Source organism: Zophobas morio, unplaced genomic scaffold (assembly GCF_036711695.1).
Source record: "Zophobas morio isolate AGI-343-1 ecotype UQ-CSIRO unplaced genomic scaffold, CSIRO_AGI_Zmor_V1 ptg000016l, whole genome shotgun sequence".
Taxonomy (NCBI): domain Eukaryota; kingdom Metazoa; phylum Arthropoda; class Insecta; order Coleoptera; family Tenebrionidae; genus Zophobas; species Zophobas morio.
Genome location: NW_026972121.1, coordinates 6,431,046 through 6,446,001, shown reverse-complemented (window position 1 = coordinate 6,446,001; position 14,956 = coordinate 6,431,046). Strand labels below are relative to the sequence as shown.

The following is a 14,956-nucleotide window of genomic DNA, read 5'->3' as shown; positions in this document are numbered from 1 at the left end:
TTTAAATATTTCTGCCGTAAGGCTCACTATTGCTCGGGTTTCTAATCAGCGTAATTTTTTACCATTGAAATAAAAACCGGTGGCTAGCCGATAATGATAGTGAGTATTAATTAAACACAACTAGTCAGAGGTGATTTGATTTTAATTGATTTTATCGCCAATCGGGGACTGATCACGTTGTGATAACTTGGAAAATGCAAGTTTGTTTTCCCGGATTATCAGTTATGCACACTTCTGTTTTTACTCTGATAACCTCAATTTTAAAGTGAATGGCGTTGGTTGAAGTTGGCAGGAGCGTATTAAACAATTTTATCACAATGTCAACTTATTAGAACTCGCTAGTTGTACAAACAGAGTCACCTGTAACGTCAATGAGTTTCAAATTGCAATAAAACAATACAAAAAAATGCAAATAAACTTGTATTCGAATCAACAACAACATGATTCTGCAGATTGTTGATGTATTGTATTCCGATCTAGATAACGTAATATGCGTTAACAACACAACAAATCATTTTTCGTTTTTGAATCATGCAGAAAAAAATACACCTACCGCATCTTCCGCAGAAGTTCGGCATGATTTTGAATACACTTTATTGTTATTTTATAGATCGAAAGATCTTATCGCAAGCTATATAATATTGATTTTAATACTGAAGTAAGTGTGTCGAGACTTTTCCTTTATTATATTTCTCTAATGTATGATGCATGTTGTGCATTAATCGTTATTACTCCATTTATTGCGGCTATTTTCATAGTTTTTGCAATCAAAGTCCACCATAGACGTAAACAAATGTGGTTATACCCGTCCTGTGGTCATTAATTAGAATATTAAATAAAGCATAATCGTAAAATCAACAAGTTCGACCAAATAAAATCGATTTCAAAATTAATTCAGTACATAGAAACACAACCATAGGAAACCTTTTTCGTTCTGGTATTATTTATAGAACGCTCCCGCAAAAATGAAGAAAACCAGCTACAGTTGATTTATATTTATTGATCCAAAAGTCGGAATACATAAGCAAATATGCAAATCTGCTAAGTCATAATCTTGTTTTACAGGAAAAATATTATAAATAATTGGATAAAAAGATTAAATCGGCGTTTTTTGTTTGTTCTTGTTTGGTCAAAACATCGACGCTGACATGGAAAAAATTGAAAACCTTGAGGTTTGGTTAACAAATTTTTGTCCAGGCGGAAGTGAGTTTTCGGAATTTAAAAATAATTGCAAATTATAATAAGATAACGCATCGAAATTTACAAACTTTGTTTTGGATACGTTAAATCAGTTAATAATTAAAGTAACGTTCCATAAAATGTGAGTGTCAAGATGCTGATGTTTAAACTATCCAAATGGATAATTACATAACTTAATTTTTCTATTTTGGAATAACTCTATCCATTAAAGTTAGACAACTTGATGGATCGATGATGTATAACTGGTTGCCTGCCATCAACTTAAACAAACAAGGACTGTTTGGTGGGCTTATAATTATAATAAATCAACAAGTCAAATATTTGCAATGCAATGCATTTTTTTTACAGAATGTAAATCAAAAATTAAAGTGGCAGAATAAGTAAGTAAGTAAGTTTAGGTCAAGTGAAGTCACGAGTCAAATGCATTTGAACAAAACTCGACTTAAAATTCTCTACAAAAACTTAGGTGTGTGCTAAATACCTTATTTTTTTAATTAATTCTAACCATATAATTGATTAAACATACTTAATGACAAACATTGAAGGTTAAAGGTCGTAGTACGCGTAGAACGGTCAAATTTTGAGGTCATAATGTACCCACTTCCGACAGTTGTTAAAAATGCAAAAATATAAGTTGATATTGATCGTCTAGAACAGTCTTATTAATAAGTGCACAATATCGTGACTAAACAAGGCGAAGGTTTAAAAAACAAAAATTTAATAATAATAATAATAATAAAAACAAACAAGGCGGATTCATAAAGCACCAGAATAAAAAAAATATATTTTTCACTTTGTCTATAATAAATTGTCGTTATTTGACCTACTCCTAAACAATAATAGACTTATATACATCATGCTGAAATTTCGAATAATTTTTTGTTACTAAATCTTGCGGTTTTTAATTAGGAAGTAAAAATCTAGAAACCTACTTCTGCAAAAAAAAAAAATTAAGCATTTTTTGCTCAACATTCCATCTGAAATAAGGATGTCGTTGCGGTAGCCGTAAAAATTGTACCGCTAATCAAACACTGAAGCATAAAAATAAATATTGAACCTTTCAGTTTCTAGTTTATAATCGTAGTACTTTTTCTTATTGTCTTCCCAAGCCCCAAGTCACTTAACCCAGTGGTTTAAGTTACGTTAATAAATACACCTAAATTAATTTGAAAATTGAATATTTTTTTTTTGACAGACAGTATTGCCATGGATTAATGTAGATGCGACATACAGGCTGATTTTGCAAAACCACCCTTATTGACATTGGAGTCCTCAACCGCCAAAGACAAGCGCCAAATTTAAGTCGATAAATGTACTAATCGAAAAATCGTAACCTTGAAAAATCGAAATATCGAAGAACTGAAAATCGAAAAATGAAACATCAGAAAATCGAAAAAATGTAAAATTTAAAAATCTAACATTTAAAAACCGAACAACGAAAAATCGAGAAATCGAAAAACAAAAAAATGGAAAACTGGAAAAACTGAGAAACCGAAATGGACCAAAAAAAAAAAAATTGAAAAACTGATAAATCGACCTGACCTGAACAATAAAATCTCGATAAATCGGGAATGAAAACTTAACAAATCGAAAAATTGAAAAACAGAAAATCTAAAACCAGGAAGTTGAAAAATCGAAAGATTAAGAAATATTGAAAAATTAAAATATCAAAAGATTGAAAAATCTAAAATTTAAAAATCCAAAAATTAAAAAATCGAAAAAGTAAAAGGAAGACACATCGAAAAATCCAAAAGTCAAAAATAGAAAAGCCGAAGAATTGAAATATTGAAAAATCCTAAAACTGAAATATCTAAAAACTGAAAAATCTAAAAATCAAAAAAGTGATGTCGAAAAATAGAAAATTAAAAAAATCGAAAAATTGAAAAATCAAAAACCTGAAAAATCAAAAAATTAAAAAACTGAAGAACAGGAAAATCGAAACACTCGAACGTCAAGAAATGGGAAAATGAAAACATCGATTAATTGAAAAATCGAAAAATTGAGAGTTTATGAAAGTCAAATTTGAAAAATTAAAAAATCGAAAATTTGACAAAATGACAATTGAAAAACAGAAAATCTAAAACCGGGAAGTCGAAAAATCGAAAGATTAAGAAATCGAAACATTTGATAAATTGAAATATGAAAAAATGGAAAACTGGAAAAACTGAGAAACCGAAATCGGCCAAAATAAAAAATTTAAAAACTGATAAATCGAAAACCTGAACAATCAAATCTCGATAAATCGAGAATGAAAAATTAACAAATCGAAAAATTGAAAAACAGAACATCTAAAACCAGAAAGTCGAAAAATCCAAAGATTAAGAAATATTGAAAAATTAAAATATTAAAAGATTGAAAAATCTAAAATTTAAAAATCCAAAAATTGCAAAATCGAAAAAGTAAAAAGGTAGACACATCGAAAAATCCAGAAGTCAAACATAGAAAAGCCAAAGAATTGAAATATTGAAAAATCCTAAGACTGAAATATCTAAAAACTAAAAAATCTAAAAATCAAAAAAGTGAAGTCGAAAAATAGAAACCTTAAAAAATCGAAAAATTGAAAAATCAAAAACCTAAAAAATCAAACAATTAAAAAACTGAAGAACAGGAAAATCGAAACACTCGAAGGTAAAGAAATGTGAAAATCAAAACATCGATTAATTGAAAAATTGAAAAATCGAAAAATTGAGAGTTTACGAAAGTCAAATTTGAAAAATTAAAAAATCGAAAATTTGACAAAATGACAATTGAAAAACAGAAAATCTAAATCCGGGAAATCGAAAAATCAAAAGATTAAGAAATCGAAACATTTGAAAAATTCGAAAACTTGAAAAATTCAAATATCCAAGAACTGAACTGAAACATCGAGAAATCGGAAATTCTAAAATTTTAAAAATTAAAAAATCGAAAATTTAAAAATCGAAAAATTGAAAAATCGAAAAAGTAAAATAATCAACACATTGAAAAATCCAGGAGTCAAAAATCGAAATATTGAAAAATCCCAAAACTGAGACATCCAAACTCTGAAAAATGAAAGAAAAACTGAGAAATGGAAAACCTGAAAAATCCGAAAATTGAAATATCCAAAAACTGAGAACCTAAAAAGTCGAAAAATTGAGCAATCGAAAAATCCAAAACGTGGAAGTCGAAAAATCGAAACCTTAAAAAACTAAAAAATGAAAAATCGAAAAATCAAAGAATTGTAAAACAGGAATATCTAAATCGTCCAAAGTCAAGAAATGGGAAAAATCAAAACATCGATTAATTGAAAAATCGAAAAATTGACAGTTTAATTATCAAATTTGAAAAATTGAAAAATCGAGAAATCGAAAAATCTAAAATTTTAAATATTGAAAAATTAAGATATCAAAAAACTGAAAAATCTAAAATTTAAAAATGGAAAAATGGAAAAATGGAAAAAACGACAATTGAAAAACAGACAATCTAAAACCAGGAATTCGAAATATCGAAAGATTAAGCAATCGAAACATCTGAAAAATTGAAATATGGAAGAGCTAAAATGAAAAATCGAGAAATTGAAAAATCTAAAATTTTAAATATTGAAAAATTAAAATACCAAAAAATTGAGACATCTAAAATTTAAAAATCGAAAAAGTCAAAAGTCGACACATCGAAAAATCCAGAAGTGGGAAAGTCAAAGAACAGAAATATTGAAAAATCTCAAAACTGAAATATCGAAAAACTGAAACATGAAAGAAAAACTGATGAATCGAAAAACTGAAAAATCCCAAAATTGAAACATCCAAAAACTGAGAACCTAAATAATCGAAAAATTGAGAAATCGAAAAATCAAAAAAGTGAAGTCGAAATATCGAAACTTTAAAAAATCGAAAAATTGAAAAATCAAAAACCTGCAAAATCGTAAGATCGAAAAATTGAATAATAAGTAAACTGGAAAATCCCAAAACTGAAATGTTCAAAAACTGAGAAATTAAAAAATTGAAAAATTGAGAAATCGAAAAATCAAAAGATCAAGAAATCGTGGAGTCGAAAAGTCGAACAATTGAGAAACCGAAATAGTCTAAAATCGAAAAGATAAAAATTGAACAATTTATAAATTGAGAAATTGACAATCAAAATATCGAAAATCCAAATCTCGATAAATCGAGAAATCAAAAAACTTAAAAATTCTAAAAATTGAAAAATTTGGAGATTGAAAGATCAAGAGAACGTGAAATCGAAAAGTGATGAAGTCGAAAAATCGAAAAATAGAGAAATCGACAAACAAAAAGTTTAAAGTTGAAAAATTGGAAAAGCGGAAAAATCAAAAAACGAAAAAATGGAAAACTGGAAAAACTGAAAAACCGAAATAGGCCAAAATAAAAAATTGAAAAAATGATAAATCGAAAACCTGAACAATCAAATCTCGATAAATAGGGAATGAAAAATTAACAAATCGAAAAATTGAAAAACAGAACATCTAAAACCAGGAAGTCGAAAAATCGAAAGATTAAGAAATATTGAAAAATTAAAATATCAAAAGACTGAAAAATCTAAAATTTAAAAATCCAAAAATTGAAAAATCGAAAAAGTAAAAAGTTAGACAGATCGAAAAATCCAGAAGTCAAAAATAGAAAAGCCGAAGAATTGAAATATTGAAAAATCCTAAAACTGAAATATCTAAAAACTGAAAAATGTAAAAATCAATAAAGTGAAATCGAAAAATAGAAACCTTAAAAATCGAAAAATTGAAAAATCAAAAACCTCAAAATTCAAGAAATTAAAGAACTGAAGAATAGGAAAATCGAAACACTGGTCAATAAATGGGAAAATCAAAACTTCGATTAATTGAAAAATCGAAAAATTGAGAGTTTATGAAAGTCGAAAATTTGACAAAATGACAATTGAAAAACAGAAAATCTAAAACCGGGAAGTCGAAAAATCAAAAGATTAAGAAATCGAAATATTTGAAAAATACCAAAACTTGAAAAATTTAAATATCGAAAAACCGAACTGAAAAATCGAGAAATCGAAAAATCTAAAATTTTAAAAACTAAAAAACCTCAAATTTAAAAACCCAAAAATTGAAAAATTGAAAAAATAAAATAATCAACACATCGAAAAATCCAGGAGCCAAAAAACGAAAAGTCGAAGAATCGAAATATTGAAAAATCCCAGAACTGAGATATCCAAAAACTGAAAAATGAAAGAAATACTGAAAAATGGAAAACCTGAAAAATTCGAAAACTGAAATAACCAAAAACTGAGAACCTAAAAAATCAAAAAGTGAGCAATTGAAAAATCCAAAAAGTGAGGTCGAAAAATCCAAACCTTAAAAAAAACTAAAAAAGGAAAAATGGAAAAATTAAAGAATTGAAGAACTGAAGAACAGGAAAATCGATTACTCTCGAAAATCAAGAAGTGGGAAAATCACAACATCGATTAATTGAAAAATCGAGAAATTAACAGTTTAAATGTCAAATTTGAAAAATTGATAATACGACAATTGAAAAGCAGAAAATCTAAAACCGAGTCAACAAATCGAAAGATTAAGAAATCGAAAAATTTGAAAAATTGAAATATGGAAGAGCTGAAATGAAAAATCGAAAAATCTAAAATTTTAAATTTTGAAAAATTAAAATACCAAAAAATTGAGAAATCTAAAATTTAAAAATCGAAAAAAGTAAAAAGTCGACACATCGAAAAATGCAGAAGTCAAAAATGGAAAAGTCGAAGAACAGAAATATTGAAAAATCCCAAAACTGAAATATCGAAAAACTGAAACATGAAAGAAAAACTGATGAAGCGAAAAACTGAAAAATCCCAAAACTGAAATATCCAAAAACTGAGAACCTAAAGAATCGAAAAACTGAGAAATTAAAAAATTGAAAAATTGAGAAATCGAAAAAAATTGAACAATTTATAAATTGAGAAATTGACAATCAAAATATCGAAAAATCTAAATCTCGATAAATCGAGAAATCAAAAAACTTAAAAATTCGAAAAATTGAAAAATTGAGAGATTGAAAGATCAAAAGAACAAGAAATCGAAAGGCGATGAAGTCGAAAAATCGAAAATAGAGAAATCGACAAACAAAAAGTTAAAAAATTGGAAAAGCGGAAAAATAAAAAAACTAAAAAATGGAAAACTGGAATAACTGAAAAATCGAAATCGGCCAAAATAAAAAATTGAAAAACTGATAAATCGAAAACCTGAACGATCAAATCTCGATAAATCGGTTATGAAAAATTAACAAATCGAAAAATTGAAAAGCAGAACATCTAAAACCAGGAAGTCGAAAAATCGAAAGATTAAGAAATATTGAAATATTAAAATATGAAAAGATTGAAAAATCTAAAATTTATAAATCCAAAAATTGAAAAATCGAAAAAGGCAAAAGGTTGACACATCGAAAAATAGAGAAGTCAAAAATAAAAAAGCCGAAGAATTGAAATATTGAAAAATCCCGAAATTGAAATATCTAAAAACTGAAAAATCTAAAAATCAAAAACGTGAAGTTGAAAAATAGAAACCTTAAAAAATCGAAAAATTGAAAAATCCCAAAACCGAGATATCCAAAAACTGAAAAATGAAAGATAAACTGAAAAATGGAAAACCTGAAAAATCCGAAAACTAAAATTTCCAAAAACTGAGAACTTAAAAAGTCGAAAAATTGAGCAATCAAAAAATCCAAAAAGTGAAATCGAAAAATCGCAACCTTAAAAAAACTAAAAAATGAAAAATCGAAAATTTAAAGAATTGAAGAACACGAATATCGAAACCCTCGAAAGTCAAGAAATAGGAAAATCAAAACATCGGTTAATTGAAAAATCGAAAAATTAAGAAATCGAAACATTTGAAAAATTGAAATATGGAAAAGCTGAACTGAAAAATCGAGAAATCGAAACATCTAAAATTTTAAAAACTAAAAAACCTAAAATTTAAAAATCGAAAAATTGAAAAATCGAAAAAGTAAGATAATGAACCCAACGAAAAATTCAGGAGTCAAAAAACGAAAAGTCGAAGAATCGAAATATTGAAAAATCCGAAAACTGAGATATCCAAAAATTGAAAAATGAAAGAAAAACTGAAAAATAGAAAACCTGAAAAATCCGAAAACTGAGAACCTAAAAAGTCGAAAAATTGAGCAATCGAAAAATCCAAAAAGTGAAGTCGAAAAATCAAAACCTTAAAAAAACTAAAAAATTGGTCTAAAGAGTTTAGACAGTACTTCCCTCGCTATCGGAAACTTGACGACTGCATGCCTATTGTGTTTTTTTTTTCTCATTACATTTTTGTAGTGGGAATTTAAAAAAAAATTGTGATGACGTCATCAACATTTTTGCAAGGACACGTATATCAGTTGGGATAGATGTAGTGTAATACTAAGAATAAAATTATTGTATTCCCAAATTTTCGGGAAAATGAATTGGGTCGTTTTGAATATTGATTTCTTATAATCAATAAAATAACGAAACAATTTACTCACGTATACGGCGCCGGTGTGTAATATCTAGAGAGCGAATTTCTGTCGGGCTAGGCAAGGCCAAACTCGGTACGGCTCGCACGGGATGCGAATTCATTGCGGTTGCGGACTGCACTTCGTTTATTTGAGATTAGAATAACGCTGTTTCGTTGCACTCTGCTGTTAATTCCCGTTCTCATTTACTTAGCCGTTTGATTAATAAATCGTTAATTATATTTATGGAATTAGTACCGATTAAATTTGGTGATTATCTATCACCCGGCGATCCAGCACGTCCCCCCCTATAATCGTGACGTAGCCCGACACAAATCCGCTGTCTAGTAATATGAGGGGCAACTGAAAATCGTTTATGTATAAACATTCTTAATTTAAGATGATAAGCGTAACAGCATACGTGAGACTCAAACAGAGAAACTGTAAACAAAACGACCATCGGTTTTATTGCTTCGACTTCCGCTTATTATATAAAACATTGGCTTTTATTTTAATTCTTGACGGTGAAATTCACAATTGGTTGATAATAAACATGTCTATTCTACGTTCGCGGCACCAAGTGAACGCATAAAACAAATGCAGGTCTGTAATGTTAAAGTCGATGTAAATAAGCGTGCTACCCTTATGTTTCAACCGAGTTTTTCCTTTAACAAATTTTGTGTCTACCAAATTGGGTTGGTTGGGGTGTAATACTAATAATAAGTGTTGCCTTTAATTTAATCAATAAAATAAATTGACTTCATTAATTTTTTTGAACCACCTCTTAAGAAAATCTAAAAAATATGAATGAAATGATAAATCACAAGTACAAACTTTGTTTGCATTTTAGATAGGATTTATTCAGCAAAATTTAAGGTTGACGTCATCAATTTTTTTAGGAGGGATGAACAAATACATTTTGAACAAAAGTTTACCATGCTTATAATAACTTTAAAATATTCCCAAGATTTCAAAGCATTCGGTTTTGTAATTCCTGATTAAATCGATAAAATAAATTCACGCATTCATTAATTTTTTTGAGTCACCCTGCATATGCAAATCCAAAAATATGAATGGAATGATAAATCACAAGTACAGACTCATCATATTTTGGACATTTTAGATACGATTTATTCGGCAAACTTTTGAGCTGACGTCATCAGTTTTTTGTAGAAGATAACCAAATATATTTTGACTAAACATTTATTATGCTCTTTATAACCTTAAAACATCTGCAAGATTTCAAGGCATTCGGTTTTGTAGTTCCTGATTAAATTAATAAAATAAATTTACGCATTCATTAATTTGTTTGAGTCACCCTGTATATGCAAATCGAAAAAATTTGAATGGAATGATAAATCACAAGAAGAGACTCACCATATTTTGTACATTTTAGATAGGATTTATTCAGCAAAATTTTGTGGTGACGTCATAAATTTTTTAGGGGGGACGACCAAATACGTTTTGATCAAAAATTTACCATGCTTATGATAATTTTAAAATATCTTCAAGATTTCGAAGCATTCGGTTTTGTAGTTCCTGAGTAAATCAGTAAAATAAATTTACGCTTTCATTTATTTTCTTGAATCACCCTGTATATCCAAATCCAAAAAATATGAATGGAGTGATAGATCACAAGTACAGACTGATCATATTTTGTACATTTTAGATATGATTTATTCGGCAAATTTTCGAGCTGACGTCATCAAGTTTTTGGAGGGGATAAGCAAATATATTTTGACTAAACATTTATTATGCTCTTTATAACCTTAAAGCATCTGCAAGATGTCAGAGCATTCCGTTTTGTAGTTCCTGATTAAATCAATAAAATATATTTACGCATTCATTAATTTTTTTGAGTCACCCTGTATATGCAAATCCAAAAAATATGAATGGAGTGATAGATCACAAGTACAGACTCATCATATTTTGTACATTTTAGATATGATTTATTCCACAAACTTTTGAGCTGACGTCATCAAGTTTTTGGAGGGGATAAGCAAATATTTTTTGACTAAAGATTTATGATGCTCTTTATAGCCTTAAAACATCTGCAACATTCCAAAGCATTCTGGTTAGCAGATTAAAAATTAAATTTCAAAATGTTGTTTTATAATTTTGATTTTTTTTCCAAAAAGCTGGACGTTTCGGGTGAAAAGTCGATTCAGAGTTGTAAACTACATGTGTAGAACTATGTTATTTTATACAATTGAAAACCCATTTACTATGTACAATTTTGAAGTGACGTCATCGCATTAGTGGTGAGCATGATTAGACAAATTTTGGTTAGCGTTTTACCATCTACATGATATTCTTAATATAAGTACAAAATTTCACAACAATCGGTCGAGTACTTTCGGAGATTATCTGTCTAATAAAAATCCGGGACGGCAGACGGACAAACGGACAGACGGACAGACGGACAGACGGACAGACGGACAGACGGACGGACAGACGGACGGACAGACGGACGGACAGACGGACGGACAGACGGACGGACGGACAGACGGACGGACAGACGGACGGACAGACGGACAGACGGACGGAAATAGGAGACCTATTTCTACGTTTTCTAGGGGTCATGAAAGATCGAGAAAACGTAAAAGTAGAGAGTCGGCCGACGGACTCGATTACAATACTTCCTTTGCTTACGCTCGGGAAGTAAAAATGAAAGAACACGGTGGGCGGGGTTAAGTTTAACTTTTTTCTACAATCTTTTATTTACAGACAGTAACCCCGCCCGCCCACCCTCTATTTTATTAGAATCTATTTTATTAGCGTAATTTGTCAAAATTAGGCTTTTTTAAAATCAAATTTTATGGGTATAATTTTTCAGAAAAGCAGTATTTGTTGGGCTGTATTTCAGAAGCGAGGGAAGTTCTGTCGAAATAGCCTTCGACCAATTTTTTAGCCTATACATTGTAAATTGACAAATATAAACAATGTCTAGAAAAAGATTTCTATGAATATTTTAGTTGCCAATAATACATTGATAAATTAAAGATTTAAATTGTGACGTCGGGAATCGTGACGTCACGACATATTCAAACAAAGGAATAGCTTCTCGAACATTCCCGAACGTGTTGTTGCGTCAGCCAACCAGTATTTAACAATTTTTTTAGCCTGTACATTGTAAATTAACAAATATAAACAAACAATGCCTAAAAAGATGTATATAAACATTTTAGTTGTTATTAATATATTGATAAATTAAAGATTCATATTGTGACGTCGCGAATCGTGACGTCACGACGTATTCAGACAAAGGAATAGCTTCCCGAACATTCGCGAACGTCTTGTTGCGTCAGCCAACCGGTATTTAACCAATTTTTTAGCCTGTACATTGTAAATTAACAAATATAAACAAACAATGTCTAAAAAGATTTATATAAACATTTTAGTTGCTAATAATACATTGATAAATCAAAAATTCATATTGTGACGTGGCGAATCGTGACGTCACGACGTATTCAAACAAAGGAATAGCTTCTCGAACATTCGCGAACGTGTTGTTGCGTCAGCCAACGGGTATTCAACCAATTTTTTAGCCTGTACATTGTAAATTAACAAATATAAACAAACAATGTTTAAAAAGATTTATATAAACATTTCAGTTGCCAATAATACATTGATAAATTAAAGATTTAAATTGTGACGTCGGGAATCGTGACGTCACGACATATTCAAACAAAGGAATAGCTTCTCGAACATTCCCGAACGTGTTGTTGTGTCAGACAACCAGTATTTAACAATTTTTTTAGCCTGTACATTGTAAATTAACAAATATAAACAAACAATGTTTAAAAAGATTTATATAAACATTTCAGTTGCTAATAATACATTGATAAATTAAAGATTCATATTGTGACGTCGCAAATCGTGACGTCACGACGTATTCAGACAAAGGAATAGCTTCCCGAACATTCGCGAACGTCTTGTTGCGTCAGCCAACCGGTATATATACAGGTCGGCGGCCACTTTTGGGCAGTCTGAGTTGAACGTTCACCACGTGAAGACGTCTGTTCCGAATAAGGAAAGTAAGGAAACAATTTCGCAACTAAGTGGCGAATTTATTTATTTATTTATTTATTTTTAAAATTATTCGTTGTGTATAATAACACATGGTGATAAATGACAGATTTACAATTATTAATGAAATCAACTCGTGCAAACACTGCTAAGAAACTATCATGACACAATTAAATAATATTTAAACAATTCAATTTGTTTAAACATTGTTGAATTGCAATTTTCCGGGCAAAGTATGAAAAATAATTTTAGTAATCTCATGGTGACACACCATGACGTCACTGTCACGTGACCACTTGAGCAAAGGCACGGCTTCGGTCCGTTGTGTTCAGTTTTGATTTCGATCTGGTGGCAGCAACGTCGGAGCATTCGGAGCCCCGTTCTGGCGTAAAACTACCACGTTTTCGCGAATTTCTAATTCATTGATAATAAATATTAATGAAAATGTTCTGCATTAGCTCTGTGAACACGAAACAAAGTGTGCATTTTTCCAAAAATTCCCAAAAACGGAGTAAATACGGTTGTAGTTTTAATTTTTAGTATACTGTTTAAATATGATAAGTATTAATTAATATAATTAAAGCCGTTTTCCTACAAACGTGAACATATTAAAAACGTGCAATGTTCCAGTCATAATATGAAAAATAATGTTTGCAATCTCATCGTGATGTTTGATGACATCACTGTCACGAGAGCCACCTGAACAAATATTGCGGTTTTCGGTTAGTTTTGATTTCGGTCTGGTGGCAGCAACATCTTAGCATTCGGAGCTCCGTTTTCGCTTAAAAGTAGCCCGTGTTCGCGAATTTCTAATTTATTGTTTTTCTCATGGCAAGACGCACTCCAGACCTCCTCGTATTGTTTGGTTCTTGCTGGGCAACAACAACGAGCGAGCACAGTCATCGCTCTTTGGTGGCAAACGTGGAGAATTTTGTATATTGTAACTTTTGTAATTGAACCATTTTGTACTGTATATTGTATGTGTTACTAACTTAACTTGGGTCTTGCCAATTTAGCTCCAGTGGTGCAAATGCTTTGTTTTCACGGTGCATTTGCTTGGGTTTTAATTTTGCAACAGTGCATTCTTTGGTTCCGAGACTGAATTCTCCATGTCGTCAGACGCTTTGGCCTGGGGGGGTTCTCTGGGCCCTTAGACGCTGGGTCATCATCCTAAAAGGATGAGGTTCATCATTCCAAAGGGATGAGGTCAGTCGGCCCTGTATCTATGCGGCTGCGTTCTCCCTTGGGCGTGTGAGCGCTGCGACCTATAGATTTCGTTTCGAGTTCCATCGGTGTGCTTGCTTGGGTTTTTATTTTGCAACAGCGCATCCTTTGGTTCCAGGTCTGAATTCTCCATGTCGTCAGGAGCTCTTGGTCTGGGGGGGTTCTGTTGGCCCTTAGACGCTGGGTCGCATCATCCTATAAGGATGAGGTCAGTCGGCCTTGGATTTATGCGGCTGCATTCCTGCCTTGGGCGAACGAGCACTGCGACCAATAGATTTCGTTCCGAGTTCCATCGGTGTGCTTGCTTGGGTTTTCATTTTGCAACATTCTCAATTTTTGGTGCAATTTCTTCCGGTGATGAATTGGGTACTAACTTTGCATTTGTTTTGTATCTAAATTGTATCTGTATCTGTAGTGTATTCTGTATTGTAGTTAGATTGTAGGTACCTGTATTGTATTTCTTTTGTATTGTACTGTATAACGTTCTATCCCTCATTAACAAATCCTAGCCCTCTCCTTTCCTAGCGAGATCTGCTCCAGACCTTCCCGTGGTTCTTGCTGAGCATCAACTATCGAGGACAGAAAATTCAAATTCAAAACCAGCAAAGTTTCACAAAAATCTTGAAAATCGCTCGTTGGTGGCCAACGTGGAGCAAAAGAGACTTTTGTAACTCAACTAACTTTGTTAACTTTGTATTCTTAAGGAAACAAAAATGTATTACATTTAATTTATTATTTATAAGGACAAATGTGAAGACAAGTTGTTAACAAATTTTTCCTTCATTTTAATAGGAGTCGTTTCTTTGATAAGCGTCATCACTAAATCAGCAATGTTAGTGTTTTGGAGGGGATAAGCAAATATATTTTGACTAAACATTTGTTATGCTCTTTTAAACCTTAAAACATCTGCAAGATTTCAAAGCATTCGGTTTTGTAGTTTCTGAGTAAATCAGTAAAATAAATTTACGCTTTCATTAATTTTTTTGAATCACCCTGTATATGCAAATCCAAAAAATATGAATGGAGTGATAGATCACAAGTACAGACTCATCATATTTTGTACATTTTAGATATGATTTATT

At 30.7% G+C, this 14,956-nt stretch overlaps 1 protein-coding gene across 1 annotated transcript in view; it reads left to right on the top strand.

Annotated features, from left to right (window-relative positions):
* Nucleotides 1-14,956, top strand: part of LOC135129687 (uncharacterized) — a 284,314-nt gene that overhangs the window by 162,336 nt on the left and 107,022 nt on the right. The gene's annotated exons all lie outside the window — the stretch shown is intronic.